The sequence below is a fragment of the Nematolebias whitei genome, chromosome 3 (assembly GCF_014905685.2).
Source record: "Nematolebias whitei isolate Nwh7 chromosome 3, NemWhi1, whole genome shotgun sequence".
Classification (NCBI taxonomy): domain Eukaryota; kingdom Metazoa; phylum Chordata; class Actinopteri; order Cyprinodontiformes; family Rivulidae; genus Nematolebias; species Nematolebias whitei.
The window spans coordinates 30,825,390-30,833,362 of record NC_056500.1 but is presented as its reverse complement, the minus strand read 5'-3'; positions in this window follow the sequence as shown (position 1 = coordinate 30,833,362).

The window sequence follows — 7,973 nt, the reverse complement described above, 5'->3', positions numbered from 1 at the left end:
TGTTGATTTAATGTAACGTTTTGTCAATTTGAAAATCTCTATCCAAAAGTTAAATTTGTTATATTTTACAAGTTTTCAACAGGGTACAACAGAATACCTGCTGGTAATTCGCCAAGCAGGAAACAAAGGTAAGGTAAAATGCTTTTATTTTGACAGGGACCAGAAATAGTAAATGTAATCATCTGCAGCTAAGAGGAGAAGGTTTGCAATTCCACTAAGGGAAATTTGTTCCTGAAAGAGAAGTAAATAAATCTGAGGTAAGTCCTCACCTGTATAGATTCTCAGGAGGAGGCACGAGGATTCCAGGAGTCTAACAGAGGTAAGTAATCAGGTCAGATGATGTAGGCACCAGAGAGAGGTAGACAATGCGGGGTTATGTTGCTGAGCTGTTCTTACTGTTTCAACAGGGAAAGAACCACAGAGAGTTTTGTTGAGGATGCAAACGTATTCCAATCAAGAGTGAGGAGCATGATGATCTTTGACAGAGGCTCAATCTCATGGAACAAAGAAACAGTGTTGGAACATCGTTAAATTATGAATGATGAATATGCATTCTCACAAATTTACACTGTAAATTGTATTTTTGACTTTTTGTTGATTTAATGTAACGTTTTGTCAATTTGACAAGCTCTATGTTAAGTTAAGAAATTATTAGTCAAAGCCTTGTAAACTTGTTAAGTTAAAATCTCACGTCTAGCTGAATAAGAAACATATGTCAACGTAATTTTGTTCTAGTCGGGGGCAATTCTAGAAACTACATTTTTAGGGGTGCTTAGACCCCAGTTCTGACAATGGCTCTTGACTTGAACAATGCAGTGGCCATTGACATCAGAAATATTTGTGTAGTGGGAAGGCTGTGGTCTGAACACCTTTTAACAGGTGTATGCACTAACAGTTCAAGTTATGTAATAGATGTTGATCGTCCTCAACCCCAAAATATATACGTGAGTTCTTGTAACAAGTTTAATTCCCCTCTCTCGAAGAAAAGACAAATAATCTGGTAATTTAAATACACAATTCTGTAACGTTTATTTTCAGTTTGAATAATGACAATATGGCAAATATGAAATATGAATGAATAACCAATAGTATTATTTTGAAAGGGTAAATAAAATAGGTAGTCTGAAGACTTTGAGAAGAGTATATTGAATTTGGACTAAGGTTCTAGCTCTAACGTTAAAATTTAGGTACGCTTTATATCAGATTCATGAACTACATTATGTCTAAACAAACTCAGTTGGCACTTGTTGTTTCATCATCAGAAGGAATATGTTTTAGCCTATCAGGGTGATGTCCATTCTCTCATTACCACAGCAGAAGCAGGTGAGCTGGAGAAAGCCAGTGGCCTGCTGTCCCAAGAAAGATTCTTTCCTGAAGACTGCATTTCTTTCGGCAAGGCAGCACCATTGCTCCTGGGTGTCTGAGCAAATTACGGACTTGTGGGCTGGCTCAGAGCCAACTCTCCGCCAGGACCCACTTCTTTCATCATAGCTGCTTCTCCAGAGAGTTCTCTGCAACTCTCTCCAACAACTTTTCAGCAACTGCTTCACAACAACTGACTTCTCAGATGTCCGTTTACCTGACAAATACAAAGTCGTGCCCCTAGTCTTAACTAAAAAATGCAGCTCTCAACCCATGGGTGTGAACAAAGCTAGATAAATTAATTTAATTATGACCTCCCCTCAAAGTCTCAGAGGGGAAACACAATAGCTTTATTTGAAAATGGTAACACCTTGATTTTACATAAACACCATGCCTTTCAACAAAATTCAAGTTGGATTCTGACATACCATTGTTACAAACACTGACATTTGTTGAAGCTCTGTCCAACTTGGGGGGTTAACTTCCTTTGTTACCACAGCAACAACAGTCCCTGTGAGTAGGGTATGTTTCACTTCTTTGTTAGAGATTTCTTTTAGAGACTGGGTGTCTGTCTCTTAGAAAAGAGGGTTAATTAACACAGAGGGTTTATTATCATATTCAGTATGGAACCAGGGGTGGTTTATAATATAGTCAGTGTGGACTGTACATTTAACACACAGAAAAGGGGGGTAGGAGACGCGGTGTCTCTGTCTTTTGGATATTATTTCTCTTTGAGAGCCCCTTGTTTGGATGGATGCTACGTTTGTAATGTGTGTGTGTGTGTTGGGGGGGGGGGGGGGGGCACCCTGGTGGGGGAAGGGTCTGACTGTCCTCCCCCAGAAAATTTTGAATAAAGTAGATGACATTTCCTGCATTCTGGTGTATTGTAACGGGTTGTTAAACATCTAGTTTTACCTTCACAAGTAAATGCTTGATTCAATAACTATTTTAGAGTTAATGGCACAAGTAGCCTGACCAACAGCTCTCCTTGCGTGAATAGAGCACACTCCACTTCTCCCACGCATCCTAGCCACATTCTAAGAAACTTAGTGTAGCCCAAGTTAACTTTTAGGGAAAAAAGTCACTTGCCAAGACGAAACAATAATAATAATCACTCCTTGCCAATGGTCTAGGATAAAGCAATATGATTATTATACATTGTGTTTATTAGCAGCTTAAAATACCTAATTAAAACTCCAGTAGTTGGCTAAGTCTACTGTAACGTTACCTAGTCGTAGAGTCGAGACAAATATGCAGCATAAACACAGTATGTACAACATTCAGGAATTGTTTTTATATGAACATTATCAAATAGTTTACGTGAACGGAAAGATCGCTCCGCTCACAAGGAAATGTAACTCAGGGTGAGCTAACCTCGGACAAACTAACAAAGATAGCTGTAATGGTGGAGGAAATGAAGCTCACAGTGTTACTTTAGGCATTTAATGAGGCATTTCTGTCTTAGCCAACATTAAGGCAACGAAGACAGAATAAATAAATAAATAAATCTAAGCCACTAATAATTTCAAATTGTTAATAGATGTTTTCATTCCGCAGAGTGACACAGGACAAGAACTCACAGTGAAATTCAATATGTAAGAATGTAAATTTTACATTACACAACCTATTAAACACTTTGTACAAAATCGGTTTTGTTTTAACTGATCATAACAAACAAAGACTAAACGTGTGCAACCAATAGTTACAACATGTACCTACATATAAAACACACAAAACAATCACAACTAGTTTTAAGCATTAACCTTGAATTTAACCATTAACATGCAATGTAAGTATGATAGAAAAAGGAGGATTTACCTGTAGTTACCTTCCTACAGATGAACATGAGGTACTTCCTGTTAACTGTCGTATTCAGCTGATCATGGGGTCGGCTGCTGACCTTTATCATCTTTTACATATTTCCAAACTTTGTTTAGTTTTTGAAATGGTATAAATGGTATCCACCCTCTAAACGCTCAGTGTAATATGTGTCTAAAATGCATGTTCCCCACTGACAACGCTTAACCATTTTATCTGATGATTTTTCAAGAAATTTCTTTGACCGCAATGCATCTGTAATAAAAAACCTTGACAACGTTGTTGGAGAAAAATGGGGATGCAGCTCCTGCTTCTAAGGGATGTTTCACTTCAGGACAAATTGAGGTTCCCGACTGGTCAGTTGCTGAAGCCTACTGGATTGATTGATATGGTGTTGAGGATCTGACTCTTGCAAAAAAAATAAAAAAAAGATTCTACTGGCACGTTTATGACTGTCATCATTTATTCCATATTTATTCCAAATTTATTTAATATTTTGGTGAATCCAAGGTTTGAGAACTGAGTTTTCTTACAAAATTGTAATGATGGTTTCAAAATTATTCAGGGGTAATGAGTTAAAATTTAGGGGGTGCTTGTGCACCCACAAAAAGAGGCTAAAATCACCACTGGTGCTAGTTTTAGACAGCAGTCTAGCAAGTGGTGATAAATGAACAAACAAGCTGGTTTAACAACTGCTACAAAGAAAAAGAAAAAGAGGTGCATCAGTTAGTATGGGCAACTTTTTTTTTCTTTTCTTTTTTTTTTTTGCTAATTATTTGCTAGCTTACATTTAGTTATCCTTCAGAAAAACTTTGGGATCTTAGGCATCATCACTGACCGTACAGCAATTTCTGAAGCATCAGAAAAACAATAGAAGACATTTTTGGTGAGATTGCATTAATTTATTTGTGCACTTCATGCAGGTTTTGTTGTAGTGGTTTGGGAGTTAAAAAGAACAACATGAATTTAAAAGAACTACTGTTTTGTTTTTATTTATATATATATATATATATATATATATATATATATATACATATATATATATATATATAGATATATTCAGTGACGTGCAGTGAGATTTGTGACAGGTGAGGCACTGACGCTCTGGAATTGGATGCTCACATATACGAAGCCAAAGTAGAAACTTATGTTTCAATTTAGCCTTTTATTTTTCTTCTTTCTTTTTTCTTCTTCTCTCTAATACCTTCTGTTTTGACTGAAAATCTAGTTTAGAAAAATCCATTAGTTTTGAGATATGATTTTCCATTTTGTTTAAACAAATTTAAATGAGTGTACCATTTGGTTCTCCTCTGCTGCCCCTCTGTGTAACAGAAGAACGCACAGCAGCACATTGTAACTATGGGACAGCACTGCCTCCTATCAGTGCGGCAAGGTATATTCTGCCACACCTTTGTGTATTTTTGCCGTGCATTTATGACCAATTAGAAAGAAGAAATATGTCACAAACTTTCTTTCAATATATTAGACAGACTGTAGCGCAGGGCTATTCAACTGGTGGCACACGGGCCACTTCTGGCCCACGGGTGACTTCTGTCCAACCCACCATTGAGTTTGTTAAAAAAAAATGTTTTTTTTTTTGGTTCTGGGTTCTGTTTATTGCATTTATGATTCAATGCAATAAGTCAAACACATTTAAAAGGTAACAGCTCATTGTAATACTTGGTTTATTTACATAATGACTTTAATTGCTGGATGTCCAGCCCCTGAGCTGCTGGCTCTCAGTAACTGTGGCCCCCTGAGCAGTTTAGTTGAATAGCCCTGCTGTAGAACATCAGCATGTGTAGCACACGTGTAATCAAACAGGTACTGTATATTGTCAATATAAAGAGAAACAGCAATGGGCATGCTTCAACCTCCTACTTCATATATATGACACAACGCCTCCAGGTGTGAACCAGAATTTTAAGTTGAATCAGCTAGTTGTATTTTACAGTGTAGAGGTCCAAACTAATTCATGGGAACCACAAGATGACATGTTGAAGTAGTTTTAATATTCAGCGTTGTAAATTATTCAATACCTTGCCGGACTGATATGGAAGCAGACGCTTTTGTTAAAGACATGATTTGGCATCTGTACGCGGTTGCAGTCCCCACAGTCTCATTTAGTTAAGTAGCCTACTATAATTAATGACCTTAGGGGTAAAATTACTTTGTTTGGCGGTGCATTAGTGACCTAGACCTGAGACTGCCAGCAATGAGCGATCTTAAGATCAAATTAGATTAATGCAAAAATTGTTGGTTTTAGTTGACTAAGCAGCACTATTGAAATTTTTTAGCCAGTTGAGAATTTGACATAAATGCTTGTAAATCATGGCACTCTAGCTACACTGTGCATAAAGCAGCTCAGAAATGTCAATGTTGCAGTGTTTGTAAATAACAAATGTGGAGAAAAACCCATTTAAAATAGTTTGCAAATGGGGTGTTTTTATAGCGAGCCAGCACTTTAGCTGCCAATATAGGAAGAATAATGATTTCTCATGAGACTCGGTGGCCGTGCAAGAAAATTAGAGATTTGTTAAGCAGAGGTATGCAACAATTATCTTTTTAATTTCTAATGTTCTCTCATCTTTTCAAGATCTTCACTTTGTTCAAGTTATTTCAAGTTAACTGTCCAAAAAAAAAAAAAAGGATTAAACAAAGCAATTTAAAATGCACCTATGGAGTGTCTAAAGATTAAAAAAAAAAACTGCTGTGGTATTTAAAATAAAGAATTAAGTTGACCTCATCTGATCTTTGTTATTATGGTAATACTATGCTGGCAAAGATAACTCTAAATTGTGTGAAACTGTCAGAAATTTTAGATGACCCAAGATCTTTTAGCTGGCAGTCATTTAGAAGAAGAGTGGATCCTAAAGCCTGCCGTAAAACTGAATCCCAGCCATGGAAATGAGTTTTTTAAAAAAGCAAAACTGTGTAAAATGTATGAAGGAGCATTAATAATCATACATTAAAGAGTTGACTTCCTGACTCATCACAGAATGAACTGAATTTATACAAAAATGCAAGTAAATAGAAAAGTTAAAGATGGTGTTGATCCTAACTCCCTTCGGCCAGAATCTCAACTTCTTGAGTTGCATTTTGTTTTGTTGATCAAATTTAAATACCATACCATACCAATTTATTTATAGAGCACTTAAAACAGCAACAAGGCCAACCAAATGAAGCTTTGACTAAAGCAGATTAAAAAAAACTTGTCAATCGCTATATACATACATATATATATATATATATATATATATATATATATATATAGCGATTGACAATATAGCTATTACATATATGTTCGGTCCACGTGCGTACTGTTTCGGTTATTTTTTCACTCATTAAATTTTATTAAAGAGAGATTATGAGCCGCGGAACTAAAGTTCCTAAGCGTTTTTCAGCACGGCGCTTTTAATTGTTGCATAGTGTTGCAGCACGCGTAGCATTAGCAGCCTAGCAGGAGACCTTCTCATCTCGTTGTGGTCTCCTGTTTGGGAACATTGTGGCTTTCTTGATAAACTCAACAATGGCAAAAGATAAGTGGACAAATCCAAAGCTGTGTGTCGATGTTGTTTCAGGGAGATTGGATCTGCCGCAGGCATCACATCTAACTTGTTAATGCACTTGAAACAACAAAGTCCATGCACAATAATCCAGGTATAAATTCCAACATTTTTCAGTCAGGTCATCTGGGCAATTTCTTTTTTTTGTACACAAAAAACACAAAGCACAAAAATAAAGAAACTGTCCAGATGACCTGACTGAAAAATGTTGGATTTTATACCTGGATTATTGAGCATGGACTTTGTTGTTTTCAACCAGTTTGACAAGACAAGGAAGAGGGCAGGCAATGGAGGAGGGGCATACTAAAGAGACCATCTAATCACAAGCAGAACTGGTTTGTTCCACTTTGGAGTAAGCTGTTGGGGGAAGAATCAGTTTTGTTGTGTGTTTCCTTCACTGATGAAGCCTTCCGGATCAAAGGCAAAACGTTTCAGCACAAAAAAAGAAACTGTCCAGATGACCTGACTGAAAAATGTTGCACTTGAAACAACATCATCCGAATGTGAATGTCTTCTAGCAGCTTGGTGCAAAGACCAATAACATCAGCATTTAAACAACCATCCATCCATTATCTTTTACCCGCTTCACCATTTGGGTCACGGGGGTCGCCGGTGCCCATGTCCAGTAATCACGAGGGGCGGGGTACACCCTGGACAGGTCTCCAGTTCATCACAGGGACACATAGAGACAAACAACCATTCACTCACTCACTCACACCTAGGGACAATTTAGAATTACCAATCAGTCTAACATGCATGTTTTTGGTCTGTGGGAGGAAACCGGAGTACCTGGAGAAAACCCACACATTCACGGAGAGAACATGCAAACTCCACACAGAAAGGCCCCCGGATCGGGATTTGAACAAGGGACCTGCTCGCTGAGAGGCAGCAGCTCTACAAGCTGTGCCACCGTGCTGCCCGTGACCAAATTAACTTTTTTAAATTTAAAATTATCTTATTAACGCTATTTTTTTTTACCTCTTTGTGTTTGCAGTCTGAGCATGTCACCGAGAGCTAAGCAGCTGAGTCTTTTTCATTTTCAGGGAGATTTTTTTAATTTTTTTATACAAATATATTTTTTACTTGGCATAGTTTCAAAATAAATGTTTTGTAAGTCTTTATTTTGGCCTTTTTTGTACTGAAAATTAATTGAACCGAGCCCTCCTTGATACTGAACTGAACCGAAATGTGATTTTAGTGTACTGTTACACCCCATATATATATATA